Source organism: Aulostomus chinensis, chromosome 1, assembly GCF_037954235.1.
Source record: "Aulostomus chinensis isolate RoL2024-O1b breed Wild chromosome 1, RoL_Achi_v1.0, whole genome shotgun sequence".
Classification (NCBI taxonomy): Eukaryota; Metazoa; Chordata; class Actinopteri; order Syngnathiformes; family Aulostomidae; genus Aulostomus; species Aulostomus chinensis.
In genome coordinates this window covers 53,536,880-53,563,593 of record NC_141320.1, presented here as the reverse complement: position 1 = coordinate 53,563,593, position 26,714 = coordinate 53,536,880, and the positions used below count along the sequence as shown (strand labels likewise).

Here is a 26,714-nt window from a genome sequence, read left to right as displayed (position 1 = left end):
ATTCGAAACACTTCCTACATTACTGTAAGCATCACTGAATTGATTAGCAACTATCACTACATTACTGTTAGCATCATTTTGAGTTCATTAGCAATTCTTCCGACATCAATGTCGCAATATTTTGAGGTTCGTAGCAACTCTTACTACATTATCTTTGCATTATTTTAAGATTCGTAGCAAATCTTACTACATTACTGTCAGCATCACTTTGAGTTTATTCGCAACTATCACTACATTACTGTTAGCATCATTTTGAGTTCATTCGCAATTCTCACGACATCACTTTAGCATTAAATTGAGTTCATTAGCAACTCTTACTAAATGACTGTCAGCATCACTTTGAGGTTGTTCAAAACACTTACTACATCACTGTCAGCATCACTGAGTTGATTAGCAACTATCACTACATTACTGTTAGCATCATTTTGAGTTCATGAGCAATTCTTCTGACATCACTGTCGCATTATTTTGAGATTCGTAGCAACTCTTACTACATTATCTTTGCATTATTTTAAGGTTCGTAGAAACTCTTACTACATTACTGTCAGCATCACTTTGAGTTTATTAGCAACTATCACTAAATTACTGTTAGCATCATTTTGAGTTTATGAGCAATTCTCACGACATCACTTTAGCATTAAATTGAGTTCATTAGCAACTCTTACTAAATGACTGTCAGTATCACTTTGAGGTTTTTCGAAACTCTTACTACATTACTGTAAGCATCACTGAGTTTCTTAGCAACTATCTCTACATTACTGTTAGCATAATCTTGAGTTCATTAGCAATTCTTCCGACATCACTGTCGCATTATTTTGAGGTTCGTAGCAACTCTTACTACATGACTGTCAGCATCACTTTGAGGTTATTCTAAACGTTCACTCCATTACTATTAGCATCATTTTGAGTTCATTAGCAATTATTACTAAATCACTGTCGCATCATTTTGAGATCATCAGCATTTCTTCTGACATCTCTGCCGCAATATTTTGAGGTTCGTAGCAACTCTTACTACATTATTTTTGCATTATTTTAAGGTTCCTAGCAACTCTTACTACATTACTGTCAGCATCACTTTGAGTTTATTAGCAACTATCACTACATTACTGTTAGCATCATTTTGAGTTCATGAGCAATTCCCACGACATCACTGTAGCATTGAATTGAGTTCAATAGCAACTCTTACTAAATGACTGTCAGCATCACCTTTAGGTTGTTCGAAGCAACACTTACTACAGGACTGTCAGCATCACTTTGAGGTTACTCGAAACTTTCACTCCATATCTGTTAGCATCATTTTGAGTTCATTAGCAATTCTTACTACATCACTGTCGCATCATTTTGAGATCTTTAGCAATTCTTCTGACATCACTGTCGCATTATTTTGAGGTTCATAGCAACTCTTTCTACATGACTGTCAGCATCACTTTGAGGTTATTCGAAACGTTCACTCCATTACTGTTAGCATCATTTTGAGTTCATTAGCAATTCTTACGACATCACTGTCACATCATTTTGAGATCAATAGAAATTCTTCCTTCATCACTGTCGCATTATTTTGAGGTTCGTAGCAACTCTCACTACATGACTGTCAGCATCACTTTGAGGTTGTTCGAAACACTTACTACATCACTGTCAGCATCACTGAGTTGATTAGCAACTACCACTACATTACTGTTAGCATCATTTTGAGATCAATACCAATTCTTCCGACATCACTGTCGCATTATTTTGAGCTTCGTAGCAACTCTTACTACATTACTGTCAGCATCATTTTTAGGTGACTCGCAACTTTAATCACATGACTATCAGCCTCACTTTGAGGTTGTTCGAAACACTTAGTACATTACTGAAAGCATCACTGATTTTATTAGCAGCTATCACTACATTACTGTTAGCATCGTTTTGAGTTCATTAGCAATTCTTACAAAATAACTGTGGCATTATTTTTAGGTTCGTAGCAACTCTTACTACATGACTGTCAGCATCACTTTGAGGATATTTGCAACTTTCACTACATTACTGTTAGCATCATTTTGAGTGCATAAGCAATTTTTACTCCATCACTGTCGAATCATTTTGAGATGTTTATCAATTCTTCCGACATTACAGTCGCATTATTTTAAGGTTCGTAGCAACTCTAACCACATGACGGTCAGCATCACTGAGTTTATTTGCAACTGTCACAAAATTACTGTAAGCATCATTTTGAGATTATTAGCAATTCTTACGACATCACTGTAGCATTATTTTGAGGTTATTAGCAACTCTTACTACAGTACTGTCAGCATCATTTTTAGGTTATTCGCAACTTTCACTACATTACTGTTAGCATCATTTTGTGTTCATTAGCAATTCTTACTACATCACTGTCGCAATATTTTGAGGTTCGTATCAACTCTTACTAAATTACTTTTGCGTTAGTTTGAGGTGAGTAGTAACTCTTACTACATGACTGTCAGCATCACTTTGAGGTTGTTCGAAACACTTACTACATTACTGTCGGCATCACTGAGTTCATTAGTAACCATCACTACATTACTGTTAGCATCATTTTGAGTTCATGAGCAATTCTTACTACATCACTGTCGCATTATTTTTAGCTTCGTAGCAACTCTTACTACAATACTGTCAGCATCATTTTTAGGTGACTCGCAACTTTAATCACATGACTGTCAGCCTCACTTTGAGGTTATTCGAAACACTTTGTACATTACTGAAAGCATCACTGATTTTATTAGCAGCTATCACTACATTACTCTTCGCATCATTTTGAGTTCATTAGCAATTCTTGCGAAATAACTGTGGCATTATTTTGAGGTAGTTCAAAACACTTACTACATTACTGTAAGCATCACTGAGTTTATTATCAACTATCACTACGTTACTGTTCGCATCATTTTGAGTTTAATAGTATTTCTTATGACATCACTGTCAGCTTCATTTTTAGGTTATTAGAAACTTTCACTCCATTATTGTTAGCAACTCTAACCACATGACTTTCAGCATTACTTTGAGGTTATTCGAATTTTTCACTACATTACTGTTAGCATCATTTTGAGTACATTAGCAATTCTTACTCCATCACTGTCGCATCATTTTGAGATCATTAGCAATTCTTCTGACATCACTGTCGCATTATTTTGAGGTTCGTAGCAACTCTTAATACGTTACTGTTGCATTATTTTAAGGTTAGTAGCAACTCTTACTACATGACTGTCAGCATCATTTTGAGATGATTAGCAATTCTTCCGACATCACGGTCGCATTATTTTAAGGTTCGTAGCAACTCTAACCACATGACTGTCAGCATCACTTTGAGGTTGTTCGAAACACTTACTACATTACTTTCAGCATCACTGAGTTTATTAGCAACTCTCACTACATTACTGTTAGCATCATTTTGAGTTCATTAGCAATTCTTACGACTTCACTGTAGCATTATTTTGAGGTTTGTAGCAACTCTTACTACATCACTGTAGTATTATTTTGAGGTTTGTAGCAACTCTTACTACATGACTCTCAGCATCACTTTGAGGTTGTTTGAAACACTTACTACATTACTGTAAGCATCACTGAGTTTATTAGCAACTATCACTACGATACTGTTAGCATCTTTTTGAGTTTAATAGTAGTTCTTAAGACATCACTGTCAGCATCATTTTTAGGTTACTTGCAACTCCAACAGCATGACTGTCAGCATCACTTTGAGGTTATTCGAAACTTTCACTCCATTATTATTCGCATCATTTTGAGAACATTAGCAATTCTTACTACATCACCGTCGCATCATTTTGAGATCATTAGCAATTCTTCCGACATCACTGTCGCATTATTTTGAGGTTCGTAGCAACTCTTACTACATCACTGTAGCATTATTTTGAGGTTATTAGCAACTCTTACTACATCACTGTCAGCATCATTTTTAGGTTACTCGCAACTCAAACCACATGACTGTCAGCATCACTTTGAGGTTATTCGAAACTTTACTCCATTACTGTTAGCATCGTTTTGAGTTCATTAGCAATATTTACTACATCACTGTCGCATCATTTTGGGATCATTAGCAATTCTTCCGACATCACTGTCGCATTATTTTGAGGTTAGTAGCAACTCTTACTACATGACTGTCAGCATCACTTTGAGGTTGTTCGAAACACTGACTACATTACTGTAAGCATCACTGAGTTTTTTAGCAACTATCACTACATTACTGTTAGCATCATTTTGAGTTCATTAGCAATTCTTACGACTTCACTGTAGCATTATTTTGAGGTTTGTAGCAACTCTTACTACATCACTGTCGCATTATTTTGAGGTTTGTAGCAACTCTTACTGCATGACTGTCAGCATCACTTTGAGGTTGTTTGAAACACTTACTACATTACTGTAAGCATCACTGGGTTTATTAGCAACTATCACTACGTTACTGTTAGCATCTTTTTGAGTTTAATAGTAGTTCTTAAGACATCACTGTCAGCATCATTTTTAGGTTACTTGCAACTCCAACAGCATGACTGTCAGCATCACTTTGAGGTTATTCGAAACTTTCACTACATTACAGTTAGCATCCTTTTGAGATGATAAGCAATTCTTACGACATCACTGTCGCATCATTTTGAGATCATTACCAATTCTTCTGACATCACTGTCGCATTATTTTGATATTCGTAGCAACTCTTAATACGTTACTGTTGCATTATTTTAAGGTTCGTAGCAACTCTTAATACATGACTGTCAGCATCACTTTGAGGTTGTTCGAAACACTGAGTACATTACTGTAAGCATCACTGAGTTTATTAGTAACCATCACTACATGACTGTTAGCATCATTTTGAGTTCATTAGCAACACTTACTACATGACTGTCAGCATCACTCTGAGGTTTTTCGAAACACTTACTACATTACTGTAAGCTTCACTGAGTTTATCAACTATCACTACATCATTGTTAACATCATTTTGAGTTCATTAGCAATTTATACTACATGACTGTCAGCATCATTTTGAGGTTCGTAGCAACTCTTAATACATGACTGTCAGCATCACTTTGAGGTTATTCGAAACTTTCACTCAATTACTGTTGGCATCATTTTGAGTTCATTAGCAATTCTTACTAGATCACTGTCGCATCATTTTGAGATCATTAGCAATTCTTTAGACATCACTGTAGCATTATTTTGAGGTTATTAGCAACTCTTACTATCTTACTGTCAGCATAATTTTTAGGTTACTCGCAACTCTAACCGCATGAGTGTCAACATCACTTTGAGGTTATTCAAAACTTTCACTACATTACTGTTAGCATCATTTTGAGTTCATGAGCAATTCTTCTGACATCACTGTCGCATTATTTTGATATTCGTAGCAACTCTTACTACATTATTGTTGCATTATTTTAAGGTTCGTACCAACTCTTACTACGTGACTGTCAGCATCACTTTGAGGTTGTTGTAAACACTTACTACATTACTGTAAGCATCCCTGAGTTTATTAGCAACTCTCACTACATTACTTTTAGCCTCATTTTTAGTTCATTAGCAATTCTTACGACATCACTGTTGCATTATTTTGAGATTGGTATCAATTCTTACTACATCACTGTCGCATCATTTTGAGAGCTTTCGCAATTCTTCCGACATCACTGTCGCATTATTTTGAGGTTCGTAGCAACTCTTACTACATGACTGTCAGCATCACTTTGAGGTTGTTCGAAACACTTACTACATTACTGTAAGCATCACTGAGTTTATTAGCAACTATCACTACATTACCGTCAGTACCATTTTGAGTTTATTAGCAAGTCTTAAAAATATCACTGTCACCTCATTTTGAGATCATTAGCAATTCTTCTGACATCACTGTCGCATTATTTTGAGGTTCGTAGCAACTCTTACCACATTACTGTGTCATTATTTCAAGGTTTGTTGCAACCCTTACTACATTACTATCAGCATCACTGAGTTTATTAGCAACTATCACTCCATTACTGTTAGCATCATTTTGAGTTTATTAGCAATTCTTACTACAGCACTGTCGCATCATTTTTAGATCATTAGCAATTCTTCCCACATCACTGTCGCATTTTTAGGTTTGTTTCAACTCTTACTACATTACATTCAGCATCACTGAGTTTATTAGCAACTATCACTACATTACTGTTAGCATCATTTTGAGTTCATTAGCAATTCTTACTACATCACTGTAGCATCATTTGGAGATCATTAGCAATTCTTACGACATCACTGTAGCATCATTTTGAGGTTATTAGCAACTCTTACTACATCACTGTCAGCATCATTTTTAGGTTACTCGCAACTCTAACCACATGACTGTCAACATCACTTTGAGGTTATTCGAAACTTTCACTACATTACTGTTAGCATCATTTTGAGATCATTAGCAATTCTTCCGACATCACTGTCGCATTATTTTGAGGTTAGTAGCAACTCTCACTACATGACTGTCGCATTATTTTGAGGTTCGTAGCAACTCTTACTACAATACTGTTGCATTATTTTAAGTTTAGTAGAAACTCTCACTACATCACTGTAGCATCATTTTGAGGTTTGTAGCAACTCTCACTACATCACTGTAGCGTAATTTTATCCTTGAGATTGGGGACCAATAATTTTATTTTCCATTTTTGGGACATGTACTGTACACAGACACACAGATTTATGAAAGTCACTTTCAGGTGCCTGAAATTCCTTTGGGGACTAAAGTCTAGAAAAGTAATTTGAACATTTGTGTGTACTTTGTTTTGTGATGATAAGATTTACACCGACCAAGTCAGCCATATTGGCACCACAATCCAATTGGCATGTCAATAAACATCACCCAATAAACCAAGGTCTTCTGTCTCAATGTATGTCACTGAAACATACTGTATTGTATTGCCTCACACTTACAGCATACAAGGATGCATGGCGTGGGTGGAACTGCCTGAATCTCTTCTGCAATGGAAGTTTGGTCAACCGTGTGGAACATTCCTGCACGATCCCCTTTGAGTGGGAAAGTAGCATCAACACAGCACCACGTGGTCCACCAGCAGCTTGGATTTCTGCTCCTTGTCTTGTAGTTCCACTTGACTTCTCCAAGGGAAGAGACTGCAAATAGTCAAGAACTCTGGGAAATTTGGTGGCTGTGGCCTCCTCAAATTCCACATTGATGTGGACACCAGTTCAAAGTTTGAAGTGCAGTTATCAACTCTGCACTGAAGTTGTTTCGTTAAAGGATAAATGATTTCCATTGTCCAATGATTATTTTACATTCCAATCCTCTAAAGTGATGGAGTGATACTGTAAATATGTAGAAATTCTCTATTGTTCAAAGTACAGATTCTGTGTTTATACATTGTTGTAGTTTTTATACTTGGAGAAACCAGAATCTAACAGGAAATCACTGTAGAAAGTTGGCTCAGTTTCATAAAGTAACAACTAAATAGCTTCAATTGACAGTGATTGACCTTAAACTTGGCAATTTTAATCACTATGCTTGCTTTTCCACTGTCAAATGAACTTTTTAATGGGAAATTCCTGCTCATAGACTGGTTTGTTTCATACATGAACCAGTAAGAGCCCTGAACTTAGAGAAGAACCTGAAAGGTCCTTGTTCTTCATGTGTTTTTACGTGATGGGCCTTTTTTCCTGCAGTTTAATTCACATTTATCAACAATTAAAGGGCACCTAGAATGAAAATCATTGTTTTTGTGTTTTTGGTGTTTCTTCAACGTCCCCCAGCTGTGGGGAACACACACCAAGTGTGAGGCAGTGTCATAACCTCTGTTTGAAGGATCTCCCCTTTTTTGAATCGCCGTGGGAAAATGGACCAATGCGATTTTGGCTGAAGTGTTACGTCACAGTTCAGTCAGTGCCCCCCCCCCCCCCACTCACACACACCCCTTTGACATATTTCGGGGGGGGGGGGCGATTATGCGAGCGAGCCGAGTGAGTGCAGCGCTCTTGTGTCGCAACTGGAGCCTGCAGCAGCAGCACTGACTGAGCAGATTGATTGAAGGAATGGCCTCGATAGAATTGAGACCTTTGTTTTATCTGCGCTGTCTGTCGCTAGCTGGCCTGGCCTGGCTTGAGGGGGAAGGAATCTCGCCAGCCAGGCAGGCTACCAAGGGGCCAGGCCACCAGGAAAACTCCCAGTTGTCCCGACGGTCACCCCGCCGCTGCATATACGGCTGGATCTGCGAATGGGCCGTGGCTACTTGGTATCTTATCTTACGAATGTTGTTGTATGATATGGAATGTTGTCAATTGACAGTAGCCGTCACACTTAGCACTGGCGACAGTTAGCCGAGAAAGTGGGAGTACTTTCTTTTCAGTGACAGTGAGGGCAGCCAATCACCGAGTAGTAGTTAAATGAGGTTGCCAGATAAACAACGGCAACTGATCGCCGTCAACTCATGCACTTGCATAAATAATGAGGTTGCCAGATGAGGTCAGAAACGACCCCAATAGGGACAAATGAGGCATTCTAAACCCAACATGGTAACATAGCGGTTTCAGAGAGCCTTTTAGGAAGCTTCTGAGCCATCACAGACCCAACCATTTTTTGTGGGGTTACATATCACACCACAGAACAAGAATTAATATCCCTTCAACCTCTCTATGGCACCTTTAATGTACTGTAATTTAATGAGTTGGGACTGTGAAAGCTGCTGTGTATTTTTACAGTTTATTCCATGTAATTTTGTGGAACAGTTCATCACTGTAATTTGACGGTATTCGTCTGGAAACTCTGCTGCCAGACTTTTTGCCGTTTTTTTATAGTTTTTTTTCTTGACAGTATACACAGAGGTCTCGTGGTTGAGCCGGGGCACACAGAGTCCCGCCCCCACACAGCTGAGAAACGCAGCTCTGAGCAGCTGCCTCAGTCACACAGAAGATAGACGCGTTTCCTGGTTGGCGAGTGCAGACACAACTTCTCTGAGTGCAGGGTTCACTTCTCTCATTGCTGTTTGTTCACTGTTGAGGTTTTATTCCTCCACCAACCTGCTTCTGTCTGGAAAGAAACAAATAACTGGAGTGCTGCACATCAACAGACTTGGTGTTTGGACACGGACGAATGAAGTTTGGCTTTTTGTTTCTTCCATCAGATCAGAGCTGATAGGAAAAACAATCAGGTGGTTTTATTAAACCAGCAGTGAGCTGGACTTCAGCCCAGGTCCTCAGTCCCACTGTCAGTTCACTTCAACATGGACGAACTAAATCCAACCCTCACCTGGCCTGGAAATCAATAACAATTACATAACAACTCCTTTATTTCTCTCCTGTTCAGGTCCAGTTGGACTCCATCCATCATCATCTTCCGCTTATTCCTTACTATTAAGGGTCGCGGGGGGGCTGGAGCCTATCCCAGCATCTACGGGCAAGAGGCGGGGTACACCCTGGACAGGTCGCCAGTCCCAGTTGGACTCATTCATCTCTATATGGTAGGATTTCACTTCATGAGTTCAGAAGCATCTTCACATGAGATGCTGGTTCCTCAAATTGATTGATTGTTGAATTCTGTGTTTGATGTCTGAATTCTGTCTTTGATCTCTGGGTTCTGTGCATTGAATTCCTGCTCCAGTCTTTGATCTCTGACTGATTCTAAACTCATCAAAGGATCACATCAGCATCTTGGTCCAGACTCCAGATGGTGATTTTACCAAGTGCACCACAGTCCTTGTTGCTGTCTGCTGTTGGGTCACAGCAAAGTAAGGAAACAGCCTGACGGTCCTCAGGAGGAAATCCAACAACCTCCAAAGATGGAGGTGAATCTAGACCCTCTCATGTTGGCCATCCTTGATGAACTTGGGCGGTACTGTGGTGCTGGGATGAGGTCATGGAGCTGATCTGGGAGCAGTCCTGATGTTAAATGATGAGATGAAGGACAGTGTGGAGGCAAAATGGACAAAATGTGTTAACATAAAATAAAATTGTAAACCTGTTTGAAGTCTTATTTTGTGTTTGATGGACATTTTTAAAATCACTAATGATTTTTTGACTGAACGTCCTGGATCCTGTGGTGCCTGATGAGGAGACAACTTGAGTACAGAGTTGGAGAAGAGGGTTTTTGGAGGGGAGATGATTTTTGCAGTGCTACAAGTCAATAAAATGTCATCATTTTTCAAAATGTCCTCACTAAGATGGTTATTAATTCTCTCTCTCCCTCATTCTCAGCTGCTACAGCCTTTAAAGAAAACCTTTGACTGGTGGATCTAACAAAGATCAGATGTTGTCTCCTCTAGAACATCAACAGCTTAACGTTGTGGGCAGGACTCCTACCTGAGCAGGGAGACCCCAATGGATTTCTAGTCCTGATAGGGAGAGGGAGCCTCCTGGGTCACGGAGTGGGGAACCTGATAGGGAGTGGGATGACCCGCCCATTGTGGGTGATTGACAGGGCAGGTTTGATCTATGTTTTCATTTTCAAAAGTAATTTTGAATATTTGTGGAAAGTTAGCCCAACTTGAACATGGAGAAGATGTCTTCTGATAGTGAATCGACTGTTGTCACATTTAAGGATCACTTGAGCTGATAAGATGAAGGCTACACAGGACCAGCTGGAGATTCCAGGGATTGAACCCAGGGCCTCATACATGCTCAGCATGCGCTCTACCACTGAGCTACACCCCCTCTGGTAGAGTCACTGTTTAACTGATGCAGGAACACAAACACAGACACAACATTTATTTTCTTCATTTTAGGGATGTCTGTGTAGGTTCTCATTCGTCCAGGTCATCGTAGATCGAAGCGAAGTAAAATCTGGTCAAATGGACGTAAGTTTATCTTGAAGACGTTTCACCTCTCATCCGAGAGGCTTCTTCAGTTCTAGTGAAGAGTGTGGAAACTCCAGCTTATAAACCTATGTGGGAGTGGTCAGTGCTATTGTGGTGGAAACGACCCTCCCGAGACTCACCTGGCCTCCCCAAACGACAGTCGTTGTGCGGTGTCAGGGAGTTTCACCGACCACTCAGATGCTAATGGACTGTGCTGGCAGCAGCAACTCAGTCGCGTTTTAAGGTCTCATATGTGTGAATGTCACTGAGAAGAGAACTGATCTTGTCCTGGTAGTCAGTTGTGTCAAGGACCACCATGCATCTTCCTTTGTCAGCCGGAAGGATGGTGATGTTCTCATCTTTGCTCAGTGCATTCAAGGCCTTCCTTTCCTGGACCGAGAGGTTGGCAGAGGGGACCTTCGCTTCGGAGAGGGCCGCTGTGACCTTGAGTCGTAGTTCATCTGCTTTTGTGGTGGAGAGGTTGTTCTTCTTGATGGCGGATTCTGTGGCAGTGATGAGGTCCACCGTCGGGAGATGTTTCGGGGTGACAGCAAAGTTCATTCCTTTGGCAAGGACGCGTTTCTCAGGACTGGTGAGCTCCCTGTTGGATAAGTTCCTTATCCACCTGTCCTGCGAGTCCGCTGGGGTTGGGCCTTCTGCTTCTCGTTCCCGGTCGAGGCGAGACTGGAGGCGAGCGAATGTCCTTTTCTGCCTCTCCTTGCTCTTCTGATGTTGAGATAGTTGGGCTGTCCCAACGAAGGAGGTGACCTTGTCCAAGATGGCGGGTGGCAAAAATGGCGATAACTCTTGATTAAGGTGATCTAGCTTGGTCTTTAGTCCCTCGATGGTGAAATGGACCTGTCTCACTCTCTCGTTGAGAAGCTGATTTTGTGCCCGTTCCAAAATCTTGCTGGCCCTGTGGCCCCTCACGGTGGATCCTAGTAGTAGGCTAGTGGGAATGAGGTTGTGTTGGCGGCATCGGAGGTTGGAACGTAGATGGTTCCTGTAGTCTGCGATTTTCCTTGCAGTCCTTTCGCATTCCCGCACCACACTAAGGATGTCCTTCCCATAGTGTTCGGCAAGATGTCTGTGTAGGTTCTCATTCATCCAGGTCATCGTAGATCGAAGCGAAGTAAAATCTGGTCAACTGGACGTAACTGAGCCTGTGATCTCAAAGGCTCTGTGATCTCTGTCATTTCACTGTGATGTCAGCCCTCACAGTCTGAAGGCGTGTTCACATCAATCGTGACACAAATTTTCGTGCAACAAGTTCACATGTAAAGTCCATGTAGAGAGCTGAACTGGTGTGTGTACTCGCCGGCAACGTGAGTGACGCGTATTCATGCATTTGAAAGTATTCAACTTTTGTGACAAATTCTCATGACAAGGAGTCCAGAGAGCCTGTCAGCGTTGAGATTCCTCTGGCGTCAGGGAAGTCATGTCAACGGTCCTGGAGCCTGGAGTTGGTGTTGGACCTTGATATCCTGGCACCGATCCTCACAAACAGGTCATCGAACAGGAACCTCGTCAGCCTGAAGTAGCGCTGGAAACGGCCGTCGTCCAGGCACAGTTCTTGGAGAAAGAGAGTTAAGAAGTTTAGAGGTCCAAGAAGCTTCTTCAGTTCAAAACTTGCCTTTAACCTTCAGTCTAACGCTGTTCCAGCATTGGATGAAAGAGACTGGTGCTCTCATCTTCTTCAACACTGACTTGTTCTACCAGGACAAGAGAATCTGAGCTTGGATGTCATTTAGCAGTCAAAGGCTTGTTAAACTGGTCAACATCAGCTGGTGTTCACTCTGATGATGTAGCGATGGTCTGGATTCTTCCTTCTGGAGCACCAAGCTGCTGGGAAGAAGCCTGATGATGTCAGAGTTGTGTTCAGTGGCTCCTGCTGGGTCCATTTCTGACAAATGGGCTCCAAAGAGTTCAGCTGTTTCAAAGGTCAGGGTTGCTGTTAGCAGACGAGGTGGCCGAGTGGTTAAGGCGATGGACTGCTAATCCATTGTGCTCTGCACGCGTGGGTTCGAATCCCATCCTCATCGCAAGTGTCTCTAGTTTCTGCTCCTAGATGATGGAAAGACTCTGAACTGTGAGGCTTTTAACTGACACAGATACCAGTTGAGTCAACTTCCCTTTCACAACCTGACCAAAACAACTCTGACACCCAGAGCTCACATGTGTCAATCACCTCTGGAGAAGGTCCCGCCCCCTTAGAGCCATAAATCCTCCCATCAGTGAAGAAAACTGAAGACACCTCTTGGATGAGAGCTGAAGCGTCTTCAAGAAACCTGAAACAGTCCACTTGGAACGTTTAAATCATTCTACAATCCTACAGTTTCACTGAGCTTTTGTCCAAAGCCATGTTCATGTATCACATGTATATAATATATATGTGACACTCTTTCATCTACTCATTAACCAAAAATACAGTCTCATACCAGTAAATTTGTGCAGAAGAAAACGTTATTTGTGCTGCTTCTTTATTCATTTATTTAGTTTAGTTAGTATTTTTTAATGTGTTTTCTTTCAATTCACATTTTGTCCATTAACTTCATAATCAGAGTCTCCATCTCATCACATGACTAAAGTCTGGGTTCTGTATTGGTGGTAAAATATCCTTCCATGCCCCTCACTAGTTTGCACACAGAAAAGCATATTTTACTGGTTTCAGATCTCTTAGCTTGTTCTCTCTCTTAAACCAGCTGAGGCAGCTTTCATTGTGTGATTGATTTTAAAATATAAATATGGAACAGAACCATTGGAATCAGATGTCAGGACATTTGAAGGAATGTCAATCTCCTGTTGAAATGTTGCAGTGTGCAGCTGAGGCTCTCTGGCAGTGGCACCAGGAGCCACAATGGCAGAACCTGGACCCTCCTGGAGGAGAACCACAGGTGAGGGCCTTCTTGGCTCCAGATTGATGGAAATCAAGTGTCTGAGGCTGTTAGCAGCCATGAAGTTGATCTGGTTGGCACTGGTATTTGTTCTTGCTGCAGCTCAGGAGTGATTCAGGAGAAGAGTTTCAGAACAGCCCAGGTTGGGGACTGGAATTTTAAAATTTCCCCTGGAACCAAACAACCTTGGGAGGTAAAACCTCCAATCCTAGCCACTCAGATGCAGCAACAGAAGAAGCTGTCATCCACCCTGACAGTCAGAGCATCAAGTCAAGAAAACATCACCATCTTGTAGTTCCAAACCTCCACCTGTCAGATTCAGCTACTTCTTATTGTGGGACTTTAAACTTGAACACCATGGAATTTGGACAAGGAGTTTTCCTTCAAGTCCAAACATCATCGTCCAGCCTCCAACCAGAGGTCCATCAGTTATCATGGAGCCACAGGTGGAGTCTGGATTCTTTTCAGGAATGAGACGGCAATGAGAGTCCTGCCAAGTGACATCACTGACATGAATGGATGACTTCAGTCATGTGACTGGATGACTTCAGTCACGTGACTGGAGGACACCCAGATAGCAAAGGTCCACTCATGTGTGTCCTCACTGCTCCACAGGTCTGTCAAATGTTCTGTAAAATAGTTGGACCCAGCAGAGCTGCTAGATTAGGAGTTGATGGAGTCGTTGCAGATACCAGGGTCCAAAGTCCAGCTTGAACCTGGTTTGTGCAGTTCTTTGTCAAGCTAGCAGCCATTCTTTTCACTGCCAAGCTAAAGTGACTTCTGTCAACAAAGGTCAACATACAAAAGGATATTTCTACTGGCAGTTCAAGATTTTGATCAAACTCCTTTTTCAGAGCTGGAACCTTCCTCTTGTGTCAGCTTTCTGTTCCCATCTCCATGGTAACGGTCAGTTTTGACCCACGTCTTCAATCAGCTGTCAAATAAACTAAAACAGTTTTCTATCCTCCAAGTTGTTTCCATCTCTTGGTGACCTTGTTAGGCTTCCTTATCCATGGAAATATTGGTTTGAAGATTTAGTTGTGGGCCTCTGGACCTTTTTTTAGTCACTAAACCCTGGATTTATTTTTTCAGCAACAGAACTTTAATACAAACACAAAATGAAAAGCAGAACAAGCCAGAACCCAAAATATGGATTTGCAAGGTCAACAAACAACAACCAGTCAAGCAAACCAAACCAACAGAAACCAACTACAAATTGTTTGAGTCATGACAAAGTCCAGGACCCACTTTTCACCCTACAATGTAAACCAATAGGAGGCTGTCTCCTCAGACACACATAGCCTCAAACTGACGCTTCTCTCGTCTACACTGTAACTCTCTCCACTTCACAAATAACTTCACTACATTCCTGACAAAAATGCCTACTAAAATATGTTACATTCAACTTTTGACCACAATCTGGGGATTGATGAGCATTTTTCAAACAACAAACTCTCCAAAAATCCTCTCTCCTCTCCACTCTGACAGAGAGCAGCGGGGGAGGGGCTCTTAGAGGCTCAGCTCTGATTCTCACTTGGTGTCACACTGAGGCTTCTACCTCCTAAACTACAAGTCCCACCGCTCTCATAAAATACATCCTTGGATTCAGGACGACTCCTGCTACTTTTCTGCAGTGGACAGAAGGAGGCTCAGGCCCAAACTACACTGCCTCCAGCTTTAATTAAGACCTCAGTTTTGTTCTCTGCCTCCATGACAGGTTAATGGACATCAACTGGTCCTGAGTCACCAGGAGACAAGGCGATGTCCAGCTGAGTGACATCAGCAGGACTGTGGAGGTTTATACTGAGTCTCCTGACGACAAGTGGCAGTACAGAGATATTAAAGAGGGTCTGAGCTAAAACTGAACCTTGGGGAACTTCAACCTTTGATCTCAGAGTTCTGTTTTTAATCTTAGAATTCTTTCTTTGATCTCTCCTTGATTTCTCAATGATTTCTTTGTGGACTCCAATTGTCTCTGATCTCTCAGTGAGACAAAGACAGAGCAGCTCCAACCTCAGCCTCCAGGAGGCCCTGATCCTCTAGTGGTCAGTCCTCTGTGTTGTGGCTGCAGCAACCCTGGTTTGAATCAGGGTCCCAGCAGCAACATTCCTACTGACTAGTGTTTGTTGTTCAACTGGACAGTTTGTCTGGTGAAGCTCTCTCAGACACTCCTTTCTTCATCCTCCCTTCAGGCTCAGCAGCATCAGTGTCAATGTGTCTGACTCGGACCAGAACCCTCAACCTGGAGGCTGTGGTGCAATGAGAACACATCTGACAACCAATCAGAGGAGGGTCTGTTTGACTCCTGGAAACTCCATGAAAGCCTGAGAGGAACTTGTTCTTCATCTCCAAATTCCCTCCCTGCACGTTGTCTCTCCAGAAATCATTCAAGTCCAAGTTGAACCTTAGACTAAAAGCTCCCAGTAGGTGATGCAGGCTCCACCTCACTCCTGGTTCTGGAACCTCACCAGTTCTTGCTCTCTCACCACTTGGATCTCATGTTCCTGACATCTCTGAGCTTGTTTCCTATCCACCTGTCTCATGTTGATGAGGTCATCCAGCCTGATGATGTCTAGGTTCTCCTTTGAGTGTTTCCCTCTGGGAGAGTTCTCTCTCTGTAACTTGTGTGTGTGTTTGCTCGTATCCTGTTTCTCCTTGACAGCACTTTAGTGTTTTTACCACTGGTGTCTCATCTGTGGTTCACCTTTTATTTGACTTCTTTGTCAAAGATGAAGGTGTTTGTGGTCATTCATCAATCATGTGATGGCTCATGTGACTGTGAGTCTGATGGAGAGCTTGTAGCGTCTCTCACTCTGATCACTTCAGGCTATTGAAGCTACTCTGATGTAGCCTGACTAGCTCAGTCGGTAGAGCATGAGACTCTTAAACTCAGGGTCGTGGGTTCAAGCCCCACGTTGGGCGTTCATCTTGAACATCCCTGCTTGTCCTCTCACTTTCTGCAGCTGTGATTGGGAATTGTAAGAAAAATCACTGAATGAACAACACAAACACAGACTGTGTCTGAAGTTCCACACCTGCACCCGACTCAGAATGAAAAACCAGTTTGGAATCAATTGTATCCACTGTCAATCCTGATTCTGGAGAAATTTCTTCATATGTATTGATGGACGCGAGCCAAGCAGAAATTTCCCACAATGCCATAGTGTTTGGTCAGTGTTGAGCAGGCGTCAGTCTGACAATGATGTCATATTATTGTGTCATCACCTGACCAGACCCAAAAGTAGGCTCAGGTATCAGTTTCTTCTCAATGCTAATGTCTGCTAGCTTAGTCTGCTACTTTGATGGCTCTGCCTGCTCAAAGGTCCAGACCCCTGGATGTGGTGGTTCCTACCTGAACGTAGATTCTGTCAGCTCATGTTGTTAAATCAACTCACCAGGAACACCAGTAGATTTCAATGGACTGACAATGAGTCTCATTGAATGGGTGTCTCGTCCAACGAGAAACACTCAGTCTCAGGTTGAAGCTCATCAATGAGGTCTTGTGGATCAGTGGCTTGCATGAATGAATGAGTTGGAAGACTTCTTGGAAATTAAAGAGGATTTAATACAATTAAGAAAACCCTTAAGACAGAGTGATAATTCCAGCAGAGTAATTAAGGCCCATATTGAGTAGCAGGTATGAATTAGCCTGGATTTATCTGAGCTTCAAGTAGACGTCAAAGAGGCAGGTGGAAAGGTGTGTAGGATGAACGATGGTGACCTCCAACCAAATGAAGAGGACTGAGTGGAGGCTGACCAGCTCTACGGAGTCAGGCGGAGTTTGGCAGCGAGACAGGAGTCCAGGCCTGAATCGGTGTGTGGCAGCACAGACAGCTGTGAGCTGTCATGCCTAATTGGCAATTGCACAGCCAACCACCGGAGGCGCCCTCACTCATAAGAGGGGCGATTCCCTCCCTGCCCCATCTCTCTCTCTCTCTCTCTCTCGCTGCTCCTGACGGGTGACGTCATTTCCGCGCCGGATGTTTTGCTTCGGACAGGTAACGCGGCTTGTCTGCTCACCTGCTGCTCTTGGCTCACGTAGCACTGAGCTAATGATTGTGTATTGTGCTGCAGAGCGGCCGATTTGGTAATGAGAGTCCTGCCAAGTGAAATCACTGACATGAATGGATGACATCAGTCACATGACCCAAACAGCGACCATCAGTCTCCCTCCAATCCTGTACTTGGGTAAACAACAAAAACAGAGTAAAAGTCTCTGGCAACATATTTGTTTCCTGTAGGGTTTCTTCATGTATGTGTGGTGTACCTGCTTTCCCAGAGGACTGCCATCTTTGTTCTGTGGGCTGACATGTTTTAGTGTCAGCACAGGTCATAGCGCTGAGACTGAACTCTCATTCTCCTCCAAGTATTATTTCCACCTCACACTCCTGCATATATTCAAGTGAACAGGGAACACAAATTTATGCTCAACTTCTCCTGTGTATTCATCCACAGTCACTAAACAACAACCAAACCAAACAAAAGGGGGTTTGCTAGCATGGCGATCAGCTGTAGTTCACCATCTTATCCAGGTCACATGACTCAGGAGTAGCGTGGCCGTCTGGCAACCAAAGGGTGGCTGGTTTGATCCTCACTTTCTCCAGTGACCATGTCAAAGTGTCCTTGAGTAAGAGACTGAACCCCTAAATACTTCTGATGAGTAGGTTGGCTCCTTGCATGGCAGCCTTCAGCATCAGTGTGTGAGTGTGTGTGAATGAGAGGACATTGTTCAGCTCCTCGAGTGCTGCTGAGGTAGAAAGGCTCTGTACAAACTGAGTCCTTTTACCATTTCTTTCCTGCTTCTAGCAGCGCTGTCGTCACTTCCTGTGACCGTGGGAGGAAGGGGTCCCCCTTCAGAATAAGTTTGATATCATGATGTTACTTCCTCTTCAACATGCCTTTAGCAGACCAACTCAGAGAACAGCTCAGTGAGGTAGTGTGGCCGAGCGGTCTAAGGCGCTGGATTAAGGCTCCAGTCTCTGAGGAGGTGTGGGTTCAAATCCCACCACTGCCATCATGTCACTGGAGAGGTGTGGCAGGTCTCTCGCAGCCTTTCCTTTCACTTCCACAGGTATCTTCAAACCTGTGACCAAAAGAAGAAGTGGGTCCTGAAAACTCTCCAGCTGGTCCAGAACGCTGCTGCCTGACTAGAACTAGTAGAAGAGACCATGTCTCTCCTGTACTGGCTTCTCTGCATGGCTCCCTGTCACATTCAGAATAGAATTCTAAATTCTCCTTCTACCATCAAAGTCCTCAACAGTCAGGCTCCTTCCTACCTGACAGAGCTCCTAGTCCCCTATTATCCAGCTAGAACCCTTCGCTCCCAGGATGCAGGGTTACTGGTGGTTCCTAGAGTTCTAAAAGTAGAATGGAGCCAGAGCCTTCAGCTATCAGGCTCCCCTCCTGTGGAACCGTCTCCCAGTTTCAGTGCTCACAGTGGTCCTCAGCGAGCTCAGGGAGCTTGTGAGGATAACCAGACACATGAAAAACTAGAGGGAACATTGGCTGGAGCTCAGTGTCTCCTGATGTACATGGCAGGGCAGCTGCTGCTGATGTCATCAAAATGAGCCCTGGAATCACAAGGTTTGCTGTGACGAGAGGCAGTGACATCAAGACATGTTTGGAGCTGTTTATGGTTGATGGTTCTGTTCATGCCACTGTCACTAAAAAGAGTCAGCATTGCTGTGACAAACCTCAAAGGAAAAAAAGTCCATGGTGACAAGTGGAAAGACATTGATGAGGGACACCTGGATGCTTCTATTGGTGTTCTTCTTCTTCCTGGAGTGTTCAGATCCTGCAGTGAGGCCACTGATCGTCTCTGGGACGCATCGACAGGCAGAAATATTTTCCGGGCCACAAGGCCACTTCAGAACTTTCAACGAACATCAAGAGTCCTCAGATTTGACGACAGAGACACCGGAGCAAGAACTGACAAGCTTGCCCCCATTGGGGATGTCTGGGAAAGATGGGTGCAGCTCCTTGCACCAACATTCAACCCAGGGCCAGAGGTGAGAGTGGATGAACGTCTTGTCCCTTTCTGAGGAAAATGCCCCTTCCAGCAGTCCATGCCCAGTCACCAGGAAGGACGGCAGAGCAGAGTTTGTGTTCTGGCCTGTTCTGCTTTTCATTTAGTGTTTATATTAAAGTTCTGTTGCTGAAAAAAAGACTTTTATGCCAAACCCAAAGGTTCATTTTATCATTTTTTTAATTGAAATTGAGGGTTTACTGACTAAAAAAAGGTCCAGAGGCCCACAACAAAATATTCAAATCAATATTTCCATGGATAAGGAAGCCTAACAAGGAAACCAAGAGATGGAAACAACTTGGATGATAGAAAATTGTTTTTAGTGAATTTTACAGCTGATTGAAGATGTGGGTCAAAACTGACCGTTACCATAGAGATGGGAACAGAAAACTCAAATGGAAGCTCAAAAGGGGACTGAGCTCCAATGGTAGAGTGCTAGCTTAGCATGTGGGAGGTAGAGGGATCGATGCCCTCATTCTCCAGATTACTTCAGCTTGTTCTGTTGATCAGAGGAGCTGCTGGGTGATGAATGCTGATGTTTGTCCACTGGTGTGATAAAGTGTCCCCTGTTACTGAGATGTGGATGAACACCTGCTCAGGTCAAAGCTGCAATCAAACCAGGGACTCTGAACCTCCCACACAGTGAAGGAGTTTGTCCTGCAGGTTGATGGACGCTTATTAAGTTCTATCTTTGATCAAATATAAGAAATGTAAAATAATTCAACATTGATTGCATTTCCCTCCTTTCTTTGGTGCCCTCAGACTTTCTGAGAACTGTAGGAGGAACTGCCCACTATTCTGTGTTTCTTCTGCTCAGTGGAGGAAGGAACGAAGGACCGGAGCTCTAAGATTTTCAGTTCCTACATCAGTGAACAGACTTTCTGTGCTGCAAGGAACCAAAGCTACTAAGGAGGATTACAGAGTTTGGGAGTCAGTGACTTAATAGAGTCTAACAAAGGGTTGAACCTGAATGAGACAGTCACCCTTCAACATGGGGCCATGGCAGAGTGAACCAAGAACACTACAATGGGGGTGAGAGTGGAGCCATGATGGATTCACAGTTCATCACCTCCACCATCATGTGGACCACCTGATCACCTCTCCCTCAACCTCTAAATAACTCATTCCCTGACCGGGAATCGAACGCGGGCTGCGGCGGTGAAAGCGCCGAATCCTAGCCACTAGACCACCAGGGACCACACTGAGCTCTCCAACAACAGAGACTATAGACAATGACTCAAGAACACAGGACTCTGTTGTCTCAGCTTGAGATGCAGAGGGTCCACCAAGACCACCAGACACCTCAGCCTCCTAAAGACAGTCCACCCCAAGGATCCTGTCCCCCTCTGCTCCAACTCAGCCCTCCATTCATAACTGACTTTGTCTCAGTCTCTTCCCAATGCCAGTCACTGAAACACTGACAATGTGATGGGGGCTTCCTGTCTTTATTACATTTTCTTCAAAGGATCCCGTGTGTCTTCTTTCTCTCTGTCTGTACTGGAGTGTGGTACCAGGCCCAGCTTGAACGGGTGACTGTGTCTGAGTGGGTCGAGGCTGGGCTGCAGGTATTGGGAGGTTTGAACCCATCTGTGAGGCTCCAGGTGGAGCGATCACCTGTGAGGGTCCAGGGACAGCAGGAAGCTGCACAGATGGTAAAGACATGGAGGGGAGACAGGTGGTGCTGGAGCAGTGACAGGAAGTGTCTGGCATTTTGGTTCATCCTGTGAGATGACGTGAGGTTGTGGTTTTGCCTCCAGCCTCACCTCCTCATCAGTGTTCAAAAGGTTCAAAGGTGAAAAAATGGGATTCAACCAAACAGCTGGAATGAAGAGTTGGTAACACTTGCAGAGCTGCAGGGAGCTGGACAGGTCTCACCGTGGGGGGATTTGTCCCACAGATCCTGCTGAAGTGGCTCCTTCTCCTGAGACCTGCAATGCTGGCTGGACCTTTGGAAAAAGAACACAACAAATCTTCATAAACATTTACTTCAGCAGGAACACACAAGAAGGTGGGACTGGTTCCTTTTTCATGTTCACTATTTTGTCGTCTTGGTTCATGTTTTGGTTGTCAAAGTCAATTCTGAATATTTGTGGAAAGTTCGCCTGCCTTTACTTGTACCAATACTTTCTTTAGTAACAAATTAAAAAGCTCAAGCTAAACTTCAGTCAGGACAACCATTCTTTCTCATTCTTCGACCTCTGTTTTATGTCCATGACCATCCTGTCTGTCACCTTTGGTGATGGAGACATCGGTTGATGACATCAGCAACGGTCCTCAACCTAACTGCCTCTGCCAGAAGCGAGCTGTCATCTGTCTCAGGGGACACAGTCGGGTGGACCGGGGCGGATGAGGGCCTGCTGCTTCCTTGAAATATTTCTAAATATTTCAGTTGCAACTGTATAGTGATGGTGGCTCAGTTTAGAGCTGTCAATCAATGTTAATAACTGATCTTAGCATCTGGAGATTATTTTAGGAACACAAATACTTTTACTTCATTCTGAGGATGAGCAGATGTTCAATATAATTCTCATTTCCTGGTCAAAGACTCCTGCTAGTCAGAGAGGATCTGGGCTGGATTGGAAAGCTTCTGAGAGGAAAACCTTCACTCTGGACTGGACTGAGAACGGAGCAGCCTCAGCTTCCTGGAGCCTGACTTGCCTCTGTGGTCTAAGGCTGTGTGGGCTGACATCACAGTGAAACTACTGAGATCACAGAGCCTTTGAGATCACAGGCTGACTTCCTTTTTATCCCTAAAATGAAGAATAAAAATGTTGTGTCTGTGTTTGTGTTGCTGCATCAGTTAAACAGTGACTCTGACAGAGGGGATGTAGCTCAGTGGTAGAGCGCATGCTTCGCATGTATGAGGCCCCGGGTTCAATCCCCGGCATCTCCAGCTGGTCCTTTGGAGCCTTCATCTTATCAGCTAAATTGATCCATAAATGTGACAACAGTTGATAACAAACTACCAGAAGAGAAACCAGTCTGTTGCATATCAAAGTATTTGTAGCTGGGTCAGTGTGACTGTGAGCCTTCATAGCCAGCATGAAGGAGCTGGTTTCATCTTTGCTGGGGAAATCCCACACACACTGCTCTCAGTTCCAAATGTGTGTGTCCTCACTCCTCCGTCCTCCTGCTGCCCTCAGAATACAGACACAATTCAACCTGGCAAGTTTGGAGCATAGAAGTGCTCCTGAAGAGATGTGTGTCAGCCCACAGCTGGCTGTTCTTACCTGGAACCTCAAGATGAAACTGCTTCCACAGATTGGAAATGAATCTGATGTTGACTTTTGGACAAATCACCTGTTCATCAGTTCATCATCACTTCCATCCATTTCTACTGCTTATCTTGTTATAGAAAGGAGTCTATCTGCTGTGTGACTGAGGCAGTTACTGTGAGCTGCTGCATGTCTCAGTGTGTGTGTGGGGGGGGGGGGCTGTGTGTGACTGGTCGGCTGCCAAGGATTATTGATGAGATCAATCATGATCAGCTCTGAGATCACGGCACAGAAGAGGGAGACTTTTTGATTTTTGGGGGTTCAGTTTCTAAGTCAGACACATCATCACAATTTGAAGTTTTCCTCCAGTAAAAAACAAAACCAAACAAAAACATGATTTGACTTTTGATGTCTCCATTTTTTGGAAATTGTGAGTCCAACAAGCAGGAGGCCGTTTGAGCTTGGAAACTGTGAAGCATCACCAGTAACTGCTGGTTAATTTACAGGTGTTTCCTCCAAAAAGTTTAAAAATGAACTCAATGCTGAATCCCTCGTCGTCATCACTGAGCTGCAGAACTGGTCCATGCAGGAGGCTGAGCAGGTCTTCCTCTCTGGTCCAGTGTCTCAGCACAGGTCAGAGTAGAGAATTAAAACATGAACACAAATCTTTATCAGCTGTTTACTGATATCAGTGACTACCTTCAAGTAAGAGTGTTAGTGAATGGACCCTTTTTAAAGTTTATGTTATAATGTTTGAAAAATGATGCTCACAAAAACACTATAAAAGTGTTTGTGCTAAAATGATTCCGTAGATTTTATTGCCATTTTAAGAGTTCAAGCGTATTTTGGTGACATTGTTTGATATCATGACTCTCAGTTCCTTTAGCAGGACCATCGTGACATGAAATCTTCCTCATCATCCCATATCGACCCTCAACCCCTCACACAGAACCAGGAGCCCTCAACTGAAGGAACCTTTAAAACTGAGAAGTTGGACAGAAAGCAGTATTTTGGTGGAACGAACCTTTAAAACTATAAATTAGAAAGTATTTTGGTGGAACGAACCTTTAAAACTATAAATTAGAAAGTATTTTGGTGGAACAAACCTTTAAAACTATAAATTAGAAAGTATTTTGTTGGGATTGGAATAAACCTTTTATACTATAGTTAGAAACTAAAGGACAGGAAGTAGTATTTTGGTGGAATAAACCTTTAATACTACAGTTAGAAAGTAGTATTTTGCTATCATCTAATTCGATAGGTGGCGCTGTCACCAAAAAACAAAAGTTCCAGAACTGCATTTTATCATCCAATTCAGTAGGTGGTGCTGTGGGGTCCTGGAACTGCAGCTCTCTGGTGCTGCAGGATCTCCTCTTGGAAAGCCTCACAGTTCAGAGTCGTTCCAGAATCTAGGAGCAGAAACCAAAGTCTCCTACGACGAGGATGGGATTGGAACCCACGCCTGCAGAGCTCAATGGATCAGCAGTCCATCACCTTAACCACTCAGCCACCTCGTCTCCTGACCACCATGATGTGCTGCTTTCTCTGAGCCTTTGAAACAGCTGAACTCTTTGGAGCCCATTTGTCAGAAATGGACCCAGCAGGAGCCACTGAACACAACTCTGACATCATCAGGCTTCTTCCCAGCAGCTTGGTGCTCCAGAAGGAAGAATCCAGACCATCGCTACATCATCAGAGTGAACACCAGCTGATGTTGACCAGTTTAACAAGCCTTTGACTGCTAAATGACATCCAAGCTCAGATTCTCTTGTCCTGGTAGAACAAGTCAGTGTTGAAGAAGATGAGAGCACCAGTCTCTTTCATCCAATGCTGGAACAGCGTTAGACTGAAGGTCTGAAGGTCCCTGGTCTGGTCCAGGTTTCAACAGGGGACCAGCATCAGCCAGCATTTAAATGTGGACAGCAGTGGAGGTGAAGCCCACATCAAGGAAACAAGCCTCCTATCACTGTCCTGTGCTGAGTTTCTTTAAAAAAAAAGTGAGACAAACTCAAGAGTTTCTGTTTCCTGTGTTGGACTTTGGCTCAGAGAATCAGAGCCAATCAGAAGCTTGTTGGTCTTGGATGCTGGTGATCAGGAGCAATGAGGGGCTCAGTGTCTTGCTCAAGGACACTTCAACATGGTCACCAGCTGAAGTGAGAACTGAACCAGCAACTCTGCTAGACGGCCACTCTTCGTCCAGGCCGTGCCCCCCTAACCTGAATCATCATGATGTCATTATTTGTTGCTTTAATTCACCAAATGTGTGACGTGGTGAGTTTGTCAGGAGTTTAAAGACCAAAGTTGTGAACACACAGAGAAGTAAACCTGTCAAAGCTGCTTCACTTGATGAGAGAAACTGAGGAACTGATAGAAGAGCAACAAAGAAAATGGAGTCAGAAGGTCGTCTTCTTCACTGCTCAGTCACAACACTGACACACACACACACACACACACACACACACACACACACACACACACACACACACACACAAATAGTTTGTCTTTGAGAGAGGCCAAAAAATATTTGACTGTGCTGACATGAACTTTCATTGTCTAATTTCAGTCTCCTACAAAAGTGTGTGAATGTGGTCGTTGTGGCCGAGTGGTGAAGGCGATGGACTAGAAATCCATTGGGGTCTCCCTGCTCAGGTTGGAGTCCTGCCAACAACGTTGAACTGTTGACAATTTAAATTTGACTCATTTTTCCTCCACACTGTCCTTCATCACAGCATTTAACATCAGGACTGCTCCCAGATCAGCTCCATGACCTCATCCCTGCACCAGAGTCCCACCCAAGTTCATCAAAAACGGCCAAGCATAAATATATAATATGTATATAATGTGAACACACCTGTACAGGTGCGTTAACGTGCTTAATAATAGAGAATGAGTGAAGGGTGTGTTCAGAGTGGAGTGCAGTACCACAGTCAGGCCAGCAGGTGGGGCTTTCGTTGGTGCTGTCTACCTAATTGCGGTATCTGTGCTCTGCCAGCAGAGGTCGTGCTTCACCACCAATCTTCTCGGGTGTCTGAGTGGTGCCGCCATGTTTAGGTCGTAGCAGGAGGACGTAGGTTGGTACTTGGCAGTTCGGACGTAGCGAAAGTCACGTTATGAATGGAGGGCTGAGTTGGAGCAGAGGGGGGCAGGATCCTGGGGGTGGACTGTCTTTAGGGGGCTGAGGTGTCTGGTGGTCTTGGTGGACCCTCTGCATCTCAAGCTGAGACCACAGAGTCCTGTGTTCTTGAGTCATTGTCTATAGTCTCTGTTGTTGGAGAGCTCAGTGTGGTCCCTGATGGTCTAGTGGCTAGGATTTGGCGCTCTCACCGCCGCAGCCTGGGTTCGATTCCCGGTCAGGGAATGAGTTATTTAGAGGTTGAGGGAGAGGTGATCAGGTGGTCCACATGATGGTGGAGGTGACGAACTGTGAATCCATCATGGCTCCACTCTCACCCTCATTGTAGTGTTCTTGGTTCACTCTGCCATGGCCCCATGTTGAAGGGTGACTGTCTCATTCAGGTCCAACCCTTTGTTAGACTCTATTAAGTCACTGACTCCTGCAAGGACAAACTGTAATCCTCCTTAGTAGCTTTGGTTATTGATGATCTGCAATGGTTCGTGGGGGGTGGAGCCTATCCCAGCAGCCTTCAGGTGAGGGGCGGGGTTTATCCTGGACAGGTCACCAGTCCATGGCAGGGCCAACACATAGAGACAGATTGCTTATAAAAATGTTCATCCCCAGTTTGAAGTTAGAGACAGGATTTAAGTGTAGAAGGTTTTTGTGTCTTCAATTTAATTCAAAGCGTT

General features: G+C 43.5%; 4 non-coding genes across 4 annotated transcripts; all 4 read left to right on the top strand.

The window, feature by feature from the left end:
* The first annotated feature begins 12,736 nt into the window (after window positions 1-12,736).
* trnas-gcu (transfer RNA serine (anticodon GCU)) lies at window positions 12,737-12,818 on the top strand. The gene has a single exon. It is a non-coding gene; the product is annotated as a tRNA-Ser (tRNA).
* Window positions 12,819-16,519: 3,701 nt separating this feature from the next.
* On the top strand, window positions 16,520-16,592 carry trnak-cuu (transfer RNA lysine (anticodon CUU)). The gene has a single exon. It is a non-coding gene; the product is annotated as a tRNA-Lys (tRNA).
* Window positions 16,593-18,602: 2,010 nt separating this feature from the next.
* Window positions 18,603-18,684, top strand: trnal-aag (transfer RNA leucine (anticodon AAG)). Its single transcript has one exon. It is a non-coding gene; the product is annotated as a tRNA-Leu (tRNA).
* Window positions 18,685-22,516: 3,832 nt separating this feature from the next.
* On the top strand, window positions 22,517-22,588 carry trnaa-cgc (transfer RNA alanine (anticodon CGC)). Its single transcript has one exon. It is a non-coding gene; the product is annotated as a tRNA-Ala (tRNA).
* The last annotated feature ends 4,126 nt before the right edge of the window (window positions 22,589-26,714 follow it).